Source organism: Chiloscyllium punctatum, chromosome 22 (assembly GCF_047496795.1).
Source record: "Chiloscyllium punctatum isolate Juve2018m chromosome 22, sChiPun1.3, whole genome shotgun sequence".
Taxonomy (NCBI): Eukaryota; Metazoa; Chordata; class Chondrichthyes; order Orectolobiformes; family Hemiscylliidae; genus Chiloscyllium; species Chiloscyllium punctatum.
This window is the reverse complement of record NC_092760.1, coordinates 69,632,656-69,652,888: the sequence shown is the minus strand read 5'-3', so window position 1 is coordinate 69,652,888 and position 20,233 is coordinate 69,632,656. Positions and strand designations below refer to the sequence as shown.

The following is a 20,233-nucleotide window of genomic DNA, read 5'->3' as shown; positions in this document are numbered from 1 at the left end:
CAGTTCACCTGGACTGCACATCTTTGGATTGTGGGAGGAAACCGGAGCACCCAGAGAAAACCCACACAGACACGGGGAGAATTTTCAAACTCTACACAGACAGTTGCCCAAAGCAGGAATCGAACCCAGGTCTTTGGCGCTGTGAGGTAGCAGTGCTAACCACTGAGCCACCGTGTCGCCCTAAGTTGGTAATGCACAGTCTCCCCCACACAAAACGATGTTGCCCACCACTGACAAGCCCATTCTTTTCCAAATATAAATAGATTTTATTCCTCAGCACCTTCTCCAGCAACTTTCCCACCACTGACATCAGGCTCACTGGTCTGTAGTTACTCGGAATATCCCTACTACCCTTCTTGTACATGGGGACAACATGAGCGACCCTCGAGTCCTCCAGCACCTCACTTGTGTTTAAGGATGCTACAAAGATATCTCCTTAAAGATATTCTCCCCGTTTCTGTGTGGGTTTTCTCTGGGTGCTCCGGTTTCCTCCCACAACCCAAAGATGTGCAGTCCAGGTGAATTGACCATGCTAAATTGCCAAGTCAAGGGTAAATATAGGGTAGGGAAATGTGTCTGTGTGGGTTACTCTCAGGAGGGTCAGTGTGGACTTGTTGGACCGAAGGGCCTGTTTCCATACTGTAGGGAATCTAATCTAATCAACTTAATAAACTTCTTTGAGGAAGTGACCAAGTTAAAAAATGAAATAAGGGCTGTAGCTGTCATATACATGGACTTTAGTAAGGCATTTGATAAGGTTCCCCATGGTAAACTAATGGAGAAAGTGAAGTCACATGGTGTGCAGGGTATTCTAGCTAGGTTAATAAAGAACTGGCTGAGCAACAGGAGGCAGAGAGTAGTAGTTGAAGGGAGTTTCTCAAAGTGGAGAAAGGTGACCAGTAGTGTTCCACAGGGATCAGTCCTGGGGCCGTTGTTGTTTGTGATATATATAAGTGATCTGAAAAAGGGCACTGTTGGTATGATCATCAAGTTTGCAGATGACACTAAGATTGATGGAGTAACAGAAAGCATGGGGGACTGTAAAAGAATATAGGAGAATATAGATAGACTGGAGAGTTGGGTGAAGAAGTGGCAGATGGAGTTCAATCCAGGCAAATGTGAGGTGATGCATTTTAGGAAGTCTAATTCTGGAATGAATTATACAGTAAACGGAAGAGCCTTGGGAAAAGTTGATGAGCAGAGAGATCTGGGAGTTCAGGTCCATTGTACCCTGAAGGTTGCTGCACAGATGGATAGAGTGGTCAAGAAGGCATATGGTATGCTTGCCTTCATCGGACAGGGTATTGAGTATAAGAGCTGGCAGGTCATGTTAAGATTGTACAAGACATTGGTTCGGCTGCATTTGCAATAATGTGTACAGTTCTGGTCGCCACATTGCTAAAAGGATGTGGACGCTTTGGAGAGGGTGCAAAGAAAGTTTACGAGGATGTTGCCTGGTATGGAAGCTATTAGCTATGAAGAGAGGTTGAGTAAGTTAGGATTGTTTTCATTAGAAAAAAGGAGATTGGGGAGGGGGACCTCATTGAGGTCTCAAAATCATGAAGGGTATAAACAGTGTAGAAATACATTTTTTCCCAGGATGAAGGATTCAATAACGAGAGGTCATGCTTTCAAGTTGAGAGGTGAAAGTTTAAGGGGGAATACACACGGCAAGTACTTTACACAGAGAGTGGTAGGTGCCTGGAATGCATTGCCAGCAGAGCTAGTCGAGGCAGGCATGGTAGATTCATTTAAGATGCGTCTGGACAGATACATTAGTAGGTGGAGAGCAGAAGGATACAGATGCTTAGGAATTGGGCAACAGGTTTAGACAGTGGATTTGGATCGGTTCAGGGTTGGAGGGCCGAAGGGCCTGTTCTTGGGCTGTAAATTTTCTTTGTTCTTAGTACAGCCAGCTACAGCTGGTGTTTTCTTTATGTTTATGTTTTGTTACATGACTGCATTTGTTAAGTTTCATCACTATCTGAAAGAGTGTGTAGAATGACTCAGCCTCTTGGGAAGCAGTGAACCAGACACAACAAGTGGCTTTTAATCACTTCCCACCAGCTGCAACAAGTGCAGAATTGGATGAGGACATAGCCTTTTAGCCAATAACAGATATGCTAGCTAAAGGCAGATCAAAAGAAAATTGACAAAAATCATTCACATACTGCTTGTATATACGTATAAAGTTGCATGAGTTGTTTTTGTATGATTGTTCTTGTAAGTGTAGTCATGCAGATTCTATTGCTACATTATCAATTTTCAATAGCTAGCAACACCAGAGACCCGGGTTCGATTCTGGCCTCGGGTGACTGTGTGGAGTTTGCACATTCTCCCCGTGTCTGCATGGATTTCCTCTGGGTTCTCCAATTTCCTCCCACAATCCAAAAATATGCAGGTCAGGTGGATTGGCCATCCTAAATTGCCCATGGTGTTCGTTGTGTTAGTCAGGGGTGAATATTGGGTGGGGGAATGGGTCTGGGTGGGTTACTCTTCGGATGGTCAGTGTGGACTTGCTGGGCCAAAGGGCCTGTTTCCATACTTTAAGAAACCTAATCTAATCTAAATATACTGCATTTGCATGACACATTTAATATAGAAAAATGTTCAATGCATTTCACAGGATAGCATCAAAGAAATGAATGATGAGTCAAAGGAGGTTAAAACTCAGCAGGTCTGGCAGTGGGAAATTAGAATTAACATTTCATAAAAATGGGGGACAGAGGTCATGCTCTGAAACTGTTGAACTCAATATTAAGTCCTGAATGCTATAAAGTTCCTGACTGAAAAGTGAGTTCCTTCAGCTTGCATTTCTGCTATCTCATTGAGTTTCACAATTTCTCCCAATAATGGGAATATCCAAGATAGCCCTTATTTTTCCTTTATTTAGGTGCTATAATGTGAACCAAGTAGGTATCTTTTGTTTTGCCAAATACGCTTTTAGGCACGGTTATGAGCAATTTCTTCTTAATAACTGATCAAAATTTAACTCAAATGTTAAAAATGTGCTTCCCATATTTGGCTAAACACAACCAAGTTGACTATGCTGACAATGCAGTCTAACAATTATTCAATAACTTCATTAGTTAATCATAGATGCTGATGCATTTTGTTTCATTGCAAACTACATTGAAAAAAACCCATTTACTGTTACAAGATTTGATATTTCTTTGGCTTTATTGGTCAATGGAACTCACTGGTACTCTTGAACAAGTCAATTTTAGTGCTAAATGATGAATATCCAATTCTTTCAATTCGTCCTCTTGTCCAGTTGAAGAGGAATCTGCTTTTACTATTGCATTAACCTGGTAATAATCAATACAAAATCTTGCTGATCTATCTGATTTTGGCATCATCACAATAGGTGAGCTCCAACTACTATGACTCACTTCAATAATGTAATTGCCCATCATGAATGTAATTTCTTGCCTCAATAAAGCTAACTTATCTATACTGACTCTGTAAGGATGTTGTTTTATGGGTAACACAATCCAACATTAATATACAGCTAAAGATACTTTTCAGGCCTATTTAAATAAATTGATTATGAGTCTGTAATAGCTTTTGTGGGTCACTTCAATAGTTTTCTGCAAGAAAGCATAATATTTCATCTAAAAGAACTACAGAAGCTGGAAGAGAAGCTAAAACAAAAAGAGAAATTGCTGGATAAAATCATGAGGCCTGGCAATATCTGTGGAGAGACAGCAATTAATGTTTTGAGTCCAGTGACCCTTCTTCAAAATGGGGCATAGTTAGGAGATATGTCTGATCACAGTCTAGGGAGTGGGAAACAGTTCATCCTATGGAGTCATTATATGTAGACTGTGTATTGTTGGTCAGGGAGCTGAAAAAATAGTGGTCAGAGGTCTAGTCAGTCATGTCTAGGGGCTTCTCATCAAAGTGGGTCAGAGGTCTGGGGTAAATACAGTACTTGTGGTCTGTGCTTTGACCATTGAGGAGGGTTCAAGGGGCTGTAGAGAAGAATAGAGGATAATTTATTGTCATTTTCTTTTCATAGGAAATACAGGGAAAAGTTTTATGGCATCTACATTAATGATAGACGTCATACATAATATTTTTTTTTAAAGCGAAATTAAGACAACATTCATTACAGTTCAGTTAATGGCTCCTGGACTTGGGTAAAGCTGATTAAGAAACATTGGAATACCTGGAAGATGCAGCCAGGAGGAGACCACCATGTCAAGACGAGACTGCTACGTAGGGCTGCTGGAATAATGGGCCAGAAACCTCTGCTGAAGAAGACTGCCATGCTGGGCCGAAACCACCACTCCTGGACTTGCAAAAAACTGGAAGCCAATGTGGAAGAAGACTTCAACATGATGAGACCTCTACTATGGAACAAGACCACCAGAAGACTACCACCCTAGGCTGAGACTGCTATGCTGGGCCACTGAAAGATACCTTATCACTGGGCCAGGAGAAGTCTTCTGCCAAAGCCATTATAAGAAGATAAGATGAATTTTGATAATAACTAATAGCTGGAAACATTTTTAAAAAGTAGAGGAAGAATAAAAGTAAAAGCAAGTGGTTAATTGCCAAAAGCGGTGAGGCAGTCAGGGCTCCAGGACAGAGGGGTTGAGGTTGTTAAGGACAGTGCCTGGGAGAAGTTCAGTGCACGTTGGCGAGTCGGTGGGGGGAGTCATTGCAGGGACTTGGTCGGCTAAGTGTGTGATGTATTATTGACAGTAACAACTGCTGTGGCCTCTAAGGAGAAGAGTAGAGGATCAGGAGGGCATCATTGAGATTTAATGTTGTGCCTCAAGTGGCAGGGCGGACAGTTGGATTTAACTTCCAGAGGAAACTGAGAGACTGCTGTGTTCTCTGCTTTACGGAGACATGGCTCACTTCTGCCATACCTGACAGAGCATCCTTGGGTGAGACAAAGGGTGGAGGGGTATACTTCCTAATCAACACCTCCTAGTGCTCAGATGCGGCGACCCTGGTGAGCCACAGCTCCCCACACCTGGAATACCTTACAGTGAAATGCTGTCCCTACTATCTATCACGTGCGTCCACTTCGACCATCCTGACAGCAATCTACATACTACCCCATGCAGATGTGAAGAATGCTCCAGATGAAATTTATATTGCTACAAATGCTTTGTAGACAAAATTCCCCACGGCTTTATTTGTCATGGCCAGCAACAACAACTCAGTCCAACCTCAAGAGGGTGCTACCAAAATATCACCAACACGGCTCCTGCCCCATTAGAGGACTGTGCATCCTAGACCACAGCTACACAACCATCTTCAAGACGGAGCCTATTACTCCATTGCCCACCCACACTGGAAAATCAGATCATAATGCTTGTTCCTCTTCCCAACTTACAAGCAGAAGCTGAAACAAAAGGATCCTCCTCAGAAAGCAGTGCAAAGCTAGTTTGAGGCAGTGGAAGAACTTCCCTGGGATTGCTTGGAATTGGTGGACTGGACCATATTCAAGAACTCAGCAGACAACCTAGACAAGTATGCCACCATCGTCACAGACTTCATTAGCAAGTGCATGGAGGTCTGCATGCCAAAGAAGTCAATCCAGGTATTCCCCAATTGGAAACCTTGGATGAACCGGAAAATCCACTGCCTACTGAAGACTGCAACATTCAAGTTGGAAAACCTGGACCTATACAGCCCATATGTAAACGAATTTCACACAGGTCATGACGGCAAGCTCTTTTTCCACCGCCTCTGCCTCCACGCCTATTTCTTTAAATGGAAATCCAACCCACCCTCTAATGACCCCTTTTCCTGCCTCTGGCAAAGATCATCCTCCTGGACACCCGCTCCTGGCTTTCTGCCTTCCCTCGACTCTTTCATCAATTGCTTGGATCACTCCACCCCTTTCACTTACTCCAACTTCTCCCCATCAGAACCTGCATCCCTTCACACCCTCTAAGCATCCTATGATCTGTATGTCCTTGCTTGCTATGATCTGCCTGTACTACTCAGAAAACAAAGCTTTTCACTGTACTTGGGTACATGTGACTATAATAAATCAAATCAAAGTTCAAAGTGGTGGTCTCCACAAGGTGTGGGAGGTTGGGACGAGTAGAAATGGGCAGTTGGGATATCGTGAGTTAAAAGTGAACATGGAAGCTCTGATAGTGTATCTGGTGACCAGGCAGATCCCCGTTGCTGATTGTATCCAACGCGAGCTGCCTTGACTGCTATCACTTTTTGTTTTCAAGATGCAAAATTAAAGTGGACAATGGCTGGGACCATGCCCAAGTTGGGGCAGAGTCTATGTCAGTTTGATGGGCTAAACCATGGAATTCACATATGCTGGATGCTAGGACATTGAAGGGGTAAATACACGAAGCAAGCATTTGAAAATGCCAACCACATTTCATTTGCAAAGATGATTTGCAGTACATCATTGGTGCTTGTAAATCTAATATTTGCATCTCAATAATGCAGAAGTTAGTAACAATTACTTAAAAAGTGAAAAATGGTGGCCAGAAGCATCCCATCACTTACAAAACTTCCAAGAGTACTGTGGGACGAGGGGAAAATCATCTCATCATATCTCATACAAGTCATACTTACCTGGCAGGGGAGATACCATGATCACCAAGGTGGTTCTCCCAGGACGAGGCAAGGATCAAGTGTCTGTTCTTATCAGGACAGGTGTCGAGTTGCGAGTCATCAGAGCTAGTGAAGAGATCATCGCTGGATTGTGATTGGATGTTGGAGGCTCATTTGATTGTGCTGACCTGCTCTTGGTGGATCTTCATGCTGGCTTCAGCCTAATGCCAATTCAGGGACCAGCCAACCTCAGAGCTATGGCCTCAACATCAGCCTGCAGCCCTGGGCAGGGGGTTCGAAACACAGTCAGGGTGACTGTGAAGAAGATAGAGGATCATACACCACTCGACCGCACCCTGCTTATTAAGAAAGTACTGTTGGGATGCTGTGGGTTTGCCACAGTGGACGTGTACTGCCTGCAGGATTTCCCTGGGGCAGGCTACTTTGATGTGACCTTCAGAAGTGTGAAGCAGTGCGAACAGCTCCTGAAGGTCTTCAAGGAGAAGGAAGGAGAGCTGTTGTTTTCCATCTTGTCAGCGACCCCATTGTGTGTGCTTCCTGCACAGAGGAATCGGGTTGTTACAATCCAGATGTACAACCCCTATGTTCCAGCGGCTGATGTCCTGACCTTCCTGGGAAGGTACGTCCAAGTTGAGGGAGAAGCCACTGATGTGATCGACCCCTTTGGGATCTGGACCAGTAAGCGGCAGGTCAGGGTAACTCTGAGGCCGACTTTGTGGGCAGCACGGTGGCACAGTGGTTAGCACTGCTGCCTCACAGTGCCAGAGACCCGGCTTCAATTCCCGACTCAGGCAACTGACTGTGTGGAGTTTGCACATTCTCCCTGTGTTGCATGGGTTTCCTCCGGGTGCTCCGGTTTCCTCCCACAGTCCAAAGATGTGCAGGTCAGGTGAATTGGCCATGCTAAATTGCCCGTAGTGTTAGGTAAAGGGGTAAATGTAGGGAATGGGTGGGTTGCGCTTCGGCGGGTCGGTGTGGGCTTGTTGGGCCGAAGGGCCTGTTTCCACACTGTAAGTAATCTAATCTAAAAAAGACAGTGGGAACATCCTCCACCCACCCTCGAGCTTTGCAATTGGAGGGAGCAGAGGCTACCTGACATATGCAGGGCAGCCGAAAGTGTGCCGAACCTGCGGGAAGTCGGGACATGTGGCGGCGGATTGCAAAGTGACCATCTGCAGGAACTGCAAACAGGAGGGTCACTTGACTAAGGACTGTCAGGAAGAAAAGAGCTGCAACCTGTGCGGAGAGGCGGGCCACATGTATAAGACCTGCCCAAGACGGGGGGGCCCCACTTACGCACAGATGGCTGGAGGTGGCAATGTGAGCCGTGGACCCCCAAAGACCAGTAAGGTCCACCTGGACAGCAGGGAAACGGAGTCTGGTGGCACCCAGAAAGAAGAACAGGCTGGAGTGGAGGAGGCGGCAGCCAACGGAGAGACACAGCAGCTGATCCTAGCTCTAGCCGGGCAGATGGAAGAAATGGAGGAGGAGGTAATCCAGCAGGCAGAGGAGTGGATACCTGTTAAAAACAGGAAGAGGAAATCTTGCCAGGCCCCCAAAGCCTCCCAGCAAAAGGGGAAAAGACAGCTGCACGAGGGAGGGACGGCCAGCTCTTCGGAGGGGGAAGATGGACGCAAAGAAGGCCATCACCACCAGAAGAAGAGACAGAGCGCCGTCCGTAAAGAGGAGGGCATTTCCTCCCAACCAGGAAACAACGGACCCCCCGAAGTCCACCCTCCACCCAGTGAGAACCAGGGGGTACCCACTGCCCCACAACTACAGGCAACCGAGAGCTGTGATCCTCTGACAGTCCCATTGTCAGACACAGAACTGGACAGTGAGGACCCTTGCCTTGGCTCAATGACACCAGAGCGGGTAAATGACCCCAGTGAGGAGCTGGATAGCTACCTCAGCCCAGCGAAGGTCCAGCAGTTTATGCTTACCATGGGGATGTAGACAAGCTACCCCAGAGACAGGACAGTCAAATGGACAATGGTAACCCCATAAACTGGGGGTTAAAGAAGTTTCATTTGCTTTCATATAACAGGGCACCCATTCAGTAGGTGGGTTCCGCTGAAGCCACAGCCAAATACCAAGAGACTGGATAGTAAATAAAGGTAACTGTTAATAGGATAACTATAAATTCGATTAATTCAATCTGTTCTTTGTAATGTTAAGACATGCAATGTATATAACTATGAACGACATGGAAAATTGTACAAGTACCAAAGATTTATTTATATGAATAAAGTATATTTTGAAAAAAAAATCGCCAACAGGGTCAGGACTACGTGTTGAGGGACGTGCTGAAGCTTGGGGCAGCTGCCGCCAAGGCACGGTGGGGAAAGACCACTGTGTAACATCTACCTGCCTAAAGAAGAACAGGGGGCCCACACAGTCATTTGGGCTCTGCTGACGCCTTAGCTAAAAATGTAATCGTACAGACCTGTAAATAGGAATGATTACTCTGTTTCGGTATGCAAACAAATGGAATGTTTACATATGTATGGCATATCCAACTGTACAGACCATTAAAGTATTTTATGAATAAAGTATATTTTTGAAATAAAAAAACTCATACAAGTATGATGTAGATCTTGACCAAATGCAATGAACCTTGAAGGATTAATATGAATCGAGTATGAGAAAGGACTCCCTTTTTGATGTAGTATGTTTGTCACTCACTTGGCATGGCACTTTCACCAATTTGATGCACTTGCTGTGACCAAGGTCATGAGGTGCAACTAAAAGGGCTCCAAGGAAGATGCAGTTTCACTGCTTGAACAAGTTATGGGGTACTGTTCTGTATATTCTGTCAGTGTGCGCCGCATCATCCTGGTTTACTGTGCCCTGCACAATAGGTGCAAACAACAAGGTTCTGTTTTAAATGCTGGGGCATTGGGAGATTGGGAACAAACCTCTGAGGAAGAGAATAAGGACATTGGGAAGGAGGAAGTTGTCATTTTGAATGATAGAATTCAGCTTCTTCAGGAGCTACAATCTTAACAGGACCTGATCGACACACTCTTCCAGTAGATGAGAGTTGGATGCAGCAAACCATCATGGAATGTTAATTAGTCATTGGTCGTGATGACAATATTTGGTTTGGATTGTATGGGTAAATTGCAGAATCTACCCATTTCATTTGTTGGCTATGAATAAACTGCTTAGATTTGGAATTGTCCAACTGCCCTGCTTTTGGGTGATGTTTCCTTTCTGGATGATGATAAGCTGTAGGTCTGCAGTAGTTCCTGGGGATGAAGTAACAATGACTTAGGGAGGGCATTTAAAGGAGATGTAACTAAGGATACTGTGTGGCCCAGTGTTTAAACAATGAATAGAGTGAGTGAATGGCATTGTACGTTTGAGGAAGTGTCAGCCATGCTGACTTTGTGCAGTGAGCAGCATAGCTTTGTTGATGCCATGCCATTCATTGCTGTTAAAGGGCAATACTGGATTGCTAATGGGTGCACAGCAATCTTTTAAAGATGGCTCTGGCAGTGTGGATGCCAGTTTTCTAGCGAATAATGAGATGTTTTGCATTTGGCAGCTGTTAAGATGGAGTTAGAATTGAATGTAAGCAATGCAATGCGGAAGGATAGGGACATAAGGAAGGGGATTTGCTGAGATATGGTGAGGCCTTGCAGCAGTTTCCCATCCAAAAAGATGATAAACTGACACTTAGCCAAAGAAAGTGAGGTTCAGTCCTTCATCAGCAGGAACAAAATTCCCAAGTTTTGTCTCTTTATCTGCAATAGTTTGCAATGTTTGTTGCATACTTTGGTCAACTGACACATTTTGGTTAATTTCTCTCCAAATTGGAAACATAGGTTGCAGTGTAATCTCAGAGTTCTGGTTTTTAAATTTATCTTTATTCAGTTTAAAAAGTCCTTTCAAATCATTTCAACATATCATTTCAGGTGAGGAGCCGGAAGACTGGAGGTTGGCTAATGTGGTGCCGCTGTTCAAGAAGGGTGGTAAGGACAAACCAGGAACTATCGAACGGTGAGCCTGACATCGGTGGTGGGCAAATTGTTGGTGGGAATCCTGAGGGACAGGATGTACATGTATTTGGAAAGGCAAGGACTGATTAGGGATAGTCAACATGGCTTTGTGAGTGAGAAATCATGTCTCACAAATTTTAGTGAGCTTTTTGAAGATATAACAAAGAGGATTGATGAGTGTAGAGTGGTAGATATGATCTATATGAACTTCAGTAAGGCGTTCAACAAGGTTCCCCATGGGAGACTGGTTAGCAAGGTTAGATCTCACAGAATACAGGGAGAACTAGCCATTTGGACACAGAACTGGCTCAAAGGTAGAAGACAGAGGATGGTGGTGGAGGGTTGTTTTTCAGACTGGAGGCCTGTGACCAGTGGAGTGCCACAAGGATTGATGTTGGGTCCACTACTTTTTGTCATTTATATAAATGATTTGGATGTGAGTATAAGAGGTATAGTTAGTCAGTTTGCAGATGACTCCAAAATTGGAGGTGTAGTGGACAGTGAAGAAGGTTACCTCAGGATACATCAGAATCTTGATCAGATAGGCCAATGGGCTGAGAGGTTCAGATGGAGTTTAATTCAGATAAATGCAAGGTGCTGCATTTTGGGAAAACAAATCTTAGCAGGACTTATACACTTAATGGTAAGGTCCTAGGGAGTGTTGCTGAACAAAGAGAGCTTGGAGTGCAGGTTCATAGCTCCTTGAAAGTGGAGTTGCAGGTAGATAGGATAGTGAAGAAGGTGTTTGGTATGCTTTCCTTTATTAGTCAGGGTATTGAGTACAGGCGTTGGGAGGCCATGTTGCGGCTGAACAAGACATTGGTTAGGCCACTGTTGGAATATTGCGTGCAGTTCTGGTCTCCTTCCTATCGGAAAGATGTTGTGAAACTTGATAGGGTTCAGAAAAGATTTAGAAGGATGTTGCCAGGGTTGGAGGATTTGAGCTATAGGGAGAGGCTGAATAGGCTGGGGCTGTTTTCCCTGGAGTGTCAGAGGCTGAGGGGTGACCTTACAAAATTATGAGGGGCATGGATAGGATAAATAGACAAAGTCTTTTCCCTGGGTCGGGGAGTCCAGAACTAGAGGGCATAGGTTTAGGGTGAGAGGGAAAAGATATTAAAGAGATATAAAATAAAATATTTTCACACAGAGGGTGGCACTTGTATGGAATGAGCAACCAGAGGAAGTGGTGGAGGCTGGTACAATTGCAACATTTAAAAGGCATTTGGATGGGTATATGAATAGGAAGGATTTGGAGGGATGTGGGCCAGGTGCTGGCAGTGGGACTAGATTGGGTTGGGATATCTGGTCAGCATGGACAGGATGAACCAAAGGGTCTGTTTCCATGCTGTACATCTCTATGACTCTCTGACTCTAAGAACTAAATCCTATGGATTCATTACAACTAAATTCTAATGGCAAATTGTACGAAGGATTTTCTTTATCTCAAACATTTGGCCAATCCAAACAATAATTTGTCATCAAGATCTTCAAATTTTGATGTCATCTTTCCACTACTTCTTGAGATTCTGGATGATAAATTAAAGATGTAAATTGTTTTAATCACAACCTATTCATTATTTCTTTGAACATTTATGAAATAAAATTTGAAACTCAATCTGATTGTATTTCTTTGGGTAATTTACATATTGTAAAAATTTGAATTAACCTTTCCAGTAATTTTCCCAAAATGCACTGCTTCAAGAAATCTTGTTGACTCATCTATAATTGTTCAAAGATTCTGATTTTCACTCTTAGTTTTAGGAAGAAATTCCAATACTCTCCATTAAGATACTGCTAAACAGTTTATCAAAGGCTGGGGTCAGAACTAAAGGTGCAGTTTTAATTGATCACTTGGGTATCTTCACTGCCTGACATATATGTCAAACATGATCATATCTTTTTTTTAAGCCTGGTCGATAAAAATGTTTTTGTATTTTAATTTGTATTTTCCTAATACTTAAGCAACCTGATGTTGAAATTTTATGAGCCACTCATAAAACTTTATTATGGTTCTGTTAAGATGCCAGTTGATGATATTACGGACAAGTCAAATCCCAGACTGAATCATGGATTGATAGGTCATATTTTGTTTTGTATTAGTTTTAACAACTAGTCACCTACTGAAACATAAGCATGCGTTACTACAGATTTTGCTAAATGTTTTACATTATGGTTTGTGTATGGATAATGGGCAATGATTTGATGTGCCTCTATTAGAAGGTTTGATAATTTTTAAGTTTTTACATAAGTTTTGGTTTGGAGCTATGAACTGTGAGCTGAGAGCTGAAGGTGATCTTTGGGGCAGCAGCTTGTTCTTTTTCTAATTGCTTATGAGGCCAGGCCTGGAAGTTAGTTGTTGGTTGATTCTTGTTCAAAAGGTGCATTCTTTTCAAATAGAAGGTGAAGTTTGGAAACTAACATGGACCTCACAAAAACAAAACCAAGTCTGAACTGGTTTTAACCTGTGCTTAGGTCAGAAGGATTATGGCTGCGAAAAGCTACTGGACAAAGATTTGGTTGGTCCCTCGTTTTCCTCCCATTATCAACCTATTGAAAGTTCGTAGAATAGAATCTCAGTTATAAGCATTAATTGAGTCTACTGGACTGATATTTCTCTTCAAGCCAAATGTTTCTTTATTCCTACTTCTTAAATTATTCAAAATGTTGCCACCTTGTGGTGATAAATGAAAGCTTTTCCCCATATTTTCCTGTATTCTTGGTGTAAACTACACATGACAATAAAAGCAAAATCAACCTAGGCTGAGTTCTAACATCACAGATATCCAATTCTTCTTTAGATTTAACTCACCATACCTTACAGAGAATCTATGCAGTCCAGTTGCCTTCTCAGCAGGATTGCTCAAAAATAAGCACCTTTCACAAATAGTACACATTTTATCTTCTACATATACATATATTCTGTTTGTATCCATTAAATTCTTGTTCAGTAACACCATCCCCACCTCACCCTATCTTGAGTACCTATTAAAAGCCTTACAAAAAGCTCCTCCCTTAATGCTAGGCAGTATTTAATGTTGCCACTTAGCAACGTTTGGAACTGCCTGTTTCAAGTATGTTGCCAGTCATTGCTGAGTTATTTGCTCAGCTTGTAAGAGTGGATATAACTAGAGGACTTCATCACAAGTCATTAGCAGGGGAGTTCTCCCTGGACAAAATGTATTCACTAAAATTATGTTGTTATCTGTGTGACTGCTGTATATAATTTTGGTGTTGGATTTCGTATCTTACACCATCAATTACATTTCCACAATACTTAACTCGCTATATAAATACAACTATTCTTACTTCTATGCCAAGCAGCTAATGAATTTCTTGATGTGGAGATACCAGTGTTGGACTGGGATGGGCAAAATCAGAAGTCACACGACACCAGGTTATCGTTCAACAGGTTTATTTGAAATCACAAGCTTTCAAAGCACTGTCCCTTCATCAGGTAAAGGCTTCACCTGATGGAGGGGCAGCACTCCGAAAGCTCTGAATGTCTTGGAAGAGTTTGTTGAATCAACATCAATTCTGTTAAATTCTGAGCAATATTGCTGTGCTTACTACAACCTAATCTCAACTAGTAGAGAGCTTGGATATATTCAGCAACAGAGAATGCAGAATGCTCACCTAATTTCTCCTTATATTCTCTGATAGTATTTCTGGTAGAGAAAAGAACCAAAAGAATGAGTGTAAAGAAACAAGAGAACCATTAAATAAAGCAAATGGTCTCCATTTGCAGCATCAGGAGCAGTGAGAGTGAAGACCAGAAGGCTGCCAGCAAGGTAAATTTTCCTCTTAAAGACTTACCTTGTGAATAGGTGGAGCAAAGGCTCAACTGGAGTGGACATAGAGATGGGGATTGCTGGGCATGTGAACGATATATTCGGGCTGTGGCTAAACCCGAGATACTATACGTGTCATGTCTCCCATCCATCCTCCTCCTGTAACCAAAACAAAACACTGCATGTGGAGGCATGGTAAGGTAAGGCAAGGCTTTTGTTATTTTTTTCTTTTCATTTACTCAATCTCTCTTAGTAATTTAGATCAGAGGGAATGGAGGCTAGGACAGTTGCATGTTCGTCTGACAGGATGTGGGAGGTAAGGGTCACCACTGGTGTCCCTGCTGACTTTGCCTGCAAGGAGTGCACCCAACTCCAAGTCCTCATAGACCGCATTAGGGAACTGGACCTGGAGCTGGATAAATGTTGGATCATTCGGGAGGCTGAGGGTGTGATAGAGAGGAGTTATACGGAGGTGATCATACCTAGGTTACAGGACAAAAGTAGCTGGGTGATTGTCAGAAGAGGGAAAGGGAATAGGCAGATAGTTTAGAGACCCCCGTGGCCGTTCCCCTCAATAATAAGTATACCGTTTTGGATACTGTTAGGGGGAGATGACCTACCAGGGGAAAGACACAGTTGCCAGGTTTTTGGCACTGAGCCTGGCTTTGAGGTTTAGAAGGGAAGGGGAGAATAGGAGAGCAATAGCGATAGGAGATTCAATGGTGATGGGAACAGACAGGAGATTCTGTGATTTGTGAGCGAGACTCCTGGATAGTATATTGTCTCCTGGATGCTAGGGTCAAGGATGTCTCTGATCAAGTCTATAAGATTCTTAAGGGGAAGGGAGAGCAGCCAGATGTTGTGGTACACATTGATACCAATGACATAGGTAGGAAAAGGGAGGATGATCTGAAAAGACAATATAGCGAGTTAGGTTGGAAGCTAGAAGGCAAGATGAACAGAATAGTAATCTTAGGATTGCTACTGGTGTCATGTGCTAGTGAGGCCAGGAATAGATAGCGAGTGTAGATGAACACATGGCTGCAGGGCTGGTGTGGGAGGGAGGGTTCGGATACGTGGATCACTGAGATACCTTCTGAGGAAAGTGGGACCTGTACAAGAAGGATGGTTGCACCTTAGCTGGAGCGCACTGACATCCTGAGCAGAAGGTTTGCTAGAGCTCTTCGGGAAAGTTTATGCTAGATTGGCAGAGGGTTGGGAACCTGAGATATGGATCAGATGATGGAGTAGGAAGTGAACACCAGATGCAGCATGCAGAGAGTCTGTAAGGAGGGATAGGCACTTGATAGGGCAAGGGTACAGTCAGTGTGATGGTTTGAAGTGTGTATTTTAATGCAAGAAGTATCAGAAATAAGGATTACGAACTCGAGCATAGATCAGTACTCGGAGCTATGATGTTGTGGGCAGTATGGAGACTTGGATAACATAGGGGCAGGAATGGTTGTTGGAAGTACCCGGGCTTAGTTGTTTCAAAAGGAAAAGGGAGGGGGGTGGCATTGCCAATCTCGGATAGTATCACAGCTGCAGAAACGGAGATCATCAAGGACTGTTTGTCTCCATAATCTGTATGGGTGAAAGTCAAAAACAGGAAATGAGCAGTCACTTTATTGGGAGTTTTATACAGGCCCCCCAATACCAACAGAGACATGGAGGAGCAGATTGGGAGGCAGATTTTGGAAGGGTGTAGCAATAACAGGGTTGTTGTCATGGGTGACTTTAACTTGCCTAATATTGATTGGAACCTACTTAGTTCAAATAGTTTGGATGGAGCAGTTTTTGTCAGGTGTGTCCAGGGAGGGTTCCTGATTCAATATGTTGATAGGCCGACTAGAGGGGAGGCCATATTGGATTTATTGTTTGGCAATGAATCAGGCCAAGTGTCAGATCTCTCCGTGAGACAGCATTTTGGTGACAACGAGCACAACTACATAACCTTTACTACACCCATGGAGAAAGACAGAAGCAGATGGTATGGGAAAGTATTTAGTTGGGGAAGGGAGAATTATAATGCTATTAGGCAGGAACTGTGGTGCCTAAATTGAGAACAGATGTTCTCAGGGAAATGCACAACAGAAATGTGGAGGTTGTTTAGGAAGTGCCTATTGATACTGCTGGACAGGTTTGTCCCACTGAGGCAAGGAACGGATGGTAGGTTGAAAGAACCTTGGGTGATAAGGGATGTGGAACATCTAGTCAAGAGGAAGAAGAAAGCTTACTTTAAGGTTGAGGAGGCAAGGATCAGATGACGCTTTAGAAGGTTATAAGGTAGCCAGGAAGGATCTGAAGAATGGACATAGGAGAGCTAGAAGGGGGCATGAAAAAGCTTTAGCTGGTAGGATTAAGAAAAACCCTAAGGCATTCTATATTTATATGGGGAACAAGAGGATGGCCAGAGTGAGGGTAGGGCCGATCAGGGATAGTGGAGGAAACTTGTGACTGGAGTAGGTAGGGGAGATACTTAATGAATACTTTGCTTCAGTATTCACTTCCGAGAGGGACCTTGACGTTTCTGAGGACAGTGTGAAACAGACTGATATGTTAGAACAGGTTGATGTTAGGAAGGAGGATGTGCTGAAAATTTTGAAAAATATAAGGATAGATAAATCCCCTGGGCCAGACAGGAAGGTTACGACAGAAAGCAAGGGAAGAGATTGTTGCACCTTTGGCAATGACCTTTGTGTCCTCACTGTCCACTGGAGTAGTACCAGATGATTGGAGGATGGCAAATGTTATTCCCTTGTTCAAGAAAGGGAACAGATATCATCCTGGGAATTACAGACCAGTCAGTCTTACATCAGTGGTGGAAAAAGTATTGGAGAAGATTCTGAGAGACAGAATTTATAATTACTTGGAAAACCATAGTTTGATTAGACATAGTCAACATGGCTTTGTGAGGAGCAGGTCATGCTTCACAAACCTTACTGAATACTTTGAGGATGTGACAAAACACATTGATGAAGGTCGAGCAGTGGATGTGGTGTGCATGGATTTTAGCAAGGCGTTTGATAAGGTTCCCCATTGTAGGCTCTTTTATAAAGTAAGAAGTGTGGGATACAGGGAAGCCTATCTGTCTGGATACAGAATTGGCTAGCCCATAAAATACAGAGGGTGGTAGTTGATGGAGAGTATTCAGTCTAGAGCCCAGTGACCAGTGGTGTCCTGCAGGGATCGTTTCTGGGACTTCTGCTCTTTGTGATTTTTATAAATGATTTGGATGAGGAAATGGAAGGGTGGGTTAGTAAGTTTGCTGATGACATGAACGTTCGTGGAGTTGTCAATAGTGTGGAGGGCTGTTGTAGGTTGAAACGGAACACTGACAGGATGCAGAACTGGGCTGATAAGTGGCAGATGGAGCTCAACCTGGAAAAGTGTGAAGTTGTTCACTTAGGAAGGTCAAATTTGAATGCAGAATACGGGGTTAAAGGCAGGATTCTTGGTAGTGCGGAAAAACAGAAGGATCTTGGGGCCCATATCCATAGATCCATCAAAAGTTGCCACCCAGGCTGATAGGCATATGGTGTGTTGGCTTTCATTAGCAGGGAGATTGAGTTTAAGAGCCACAAGGTTATGCTACAGCTGTGCAGAGCCTTGATTAGACTACACTTGGAATATTGTGTTCAGTTCTGGTGGCCTCATTATGGTAAAGATTTGGAAGCTTTAGAGAGGGTGCAGAGGAGATTTACCAGGATGTTGCCTGGACTGGAGGGGTCAGAGGTAGATTCTTTACTCAGAGAGTGGTGGGTGCGTGGAATGCACTACCAGCAGTGGTAGTAGTGTCAGATACGTTAGGGACATCTAAGCAACTCTTGGATAGGACATGAAAGATAGTACAGTGAAGGGTATGTACGTTAGTATGATCTTTGAATAGGATAAAAGGCCAGCACAACATCGAGGGCCGAAGGGTCTGTACTGTACTCTACTGTTCTATGTTCTAATATCAAAAGATGGTTAATTGTATTCTTTGGACATGCTACCAATGCAGAGGGGTTAGGTGCCAAATCATCACCAGAAGTATTGAAGGCAACAGAACAAGAGGTCGAGCAAAGGAAACAGCTGGACAACATAAAAGACCATCTTAATCAGAAATCCAACAATGAGATCATCCATTGTTTCAATGATTGGAAAATTTGAAAGTCCATGATGGCCTATGGCACTTGGACAACAATTTACTGGCTGCAAAAAAGCATCTTAAATTGCTGGAAGTTTCAGTCTAGTTTTCTCACAGCATAAGATTGCCCTGAACTTGGCATAAATTTGGCATTTTCTCCAACAGGAGCCTCAAGGATGGCCAAAGTGAGAAAGAAGAATGTCTGAATCATGCTATAGCAGCTGCTTTTGAGTTTGGGGTTAAGGCACATCACTGGGGCAATAGTAGTGGAAATTCTACCAGTTACAGCTTGCACCTGACTTGTATGTTGGTTAACCTGGGGCATTTGATGCTGGTATTGTATATTTGAAATGAGAAACTGCTGTGTGTTTTGGCACTTGACATCTCTGATTCTAATATACATAAACTGTAGAAAAACATAGTCATGCTTTAAAAATGTTATCACTTATGTGGCACTGATGCAATTTTATATCCTTCTAAACACAGGAGAAGTCCAGAGAACACAGCTGATTATGGGTAATAACATCATAGCAAGGAAACTAACAGAGTAGCAAACAGATTTCTGGAAAGCAGTGAGGCTGTTAATCATTACAGATCCATACTAGCAGTCATACTTAAAAATTCCTGGATATGTTTTTCTTCAGTCATTCACTTCATGTTCCTTTGAATAGTCATAGAGATGTACAGCATGAAAACAGACCCTTCGGTCAACCTGTCCATGCCGACCAGATATCCCAACCCAATCTAGTCCCACCTGCCAACACCCGGTTCATATCCCTCCAAACCCTTCCTATTCATATACCCATCCAAATGCCTTTTAAATGTTGCAATTGTACCAGCCTCCACCACATCCTCTGACAGCTCATTCCATCCACGTACCACCCTCTGTGCGGAAAAGTTGCTCCTTAGGTCTCTTTTATATCTTTCCCCTCTCACCCTAAACCTATGCCCTCTAGTTCTGGACTCCCCAATCCCAGGGAAAAGACTTTGTCTATTTATCCTATCCATGCCCCTCATAATTTTGTAAACCTATATAAGGTCACCCCTCAGCCTCTGACACTCCAGGGAAAACAGCCCCAGCCTGTGGCCCAACAGTGGCCTAACCGATGTCCTGTACAGTCGCAACATGACCTCCCAACTCCTGTACTCAATACTCTGACCAATAAAGGAAAGCATACCAAATGCCTTCTTCACTATCCTATCTACCTGCGACTGTACTTTCAAGGAGCTATGAACCTGCACTCCAAGATCTCTTTGTTCAGCAACACTCCCTAGGACCTTACCATTAAGTGTATGAGTCCTGCTGAGATTTGCTTTCGCAAAATGCAGCACCTCGCATTTATCTCTAGAAAAGAACCAGTAGTATTTAATAAAATTGTATAAAAACATATCAGATTATCAAACATCATCAACTTTTAAGCAATTACCAATGCCATCACACATACCCAACAACCCCACTGCCCTATGGCCGACCACTTCAACACCCCTTCCCACTCCACCAAGGACATGCAGGTCCTAGGCCTCCTCCACTGCCAAATCCAAGCCACCCGACAACTGAAGGAAAAATGCCTCATCTTCTGCCTTGGGACTTTTCAACCACAATAGCATCAATGTCGAGTTCACTAGTTTCCAAATCTCCCCTTCCTCCACCTCATCCCAGATCCAACCCTCCAACTCAGCACCACCCTCTTGACCTGTCCTACCTGTCCATCTTCCTTCCCACCTATCCGTTCCATCCTCCC

The 20,233-nt window shown here is 43.5% G+C and overlaps 1 long non-coding RNA gene across 3 annotated transcripts in view; it reads left to right on the top strand.

Moving 5' to 3' along the window:
* LOC140493765 (uncharacterized) overlaps positions 1–20,233 on the top strand; it is a 145,497-nt gene that overhangs the window by 54,954 nt on the left and 70,310 nt on the right. For all 3 annotated transcript variants that reach the window (XR_011963761.1, XR_011963762.1, XR_011963760.1), the window contains exon 3: positions 10,488–10,572. This is a non-coding gene — a long non-coding RNA (uncharacterized lncRNA). The remainder of the gene's footprint in view (positions 1–10,487; positions 10,573–20,233) is intronic.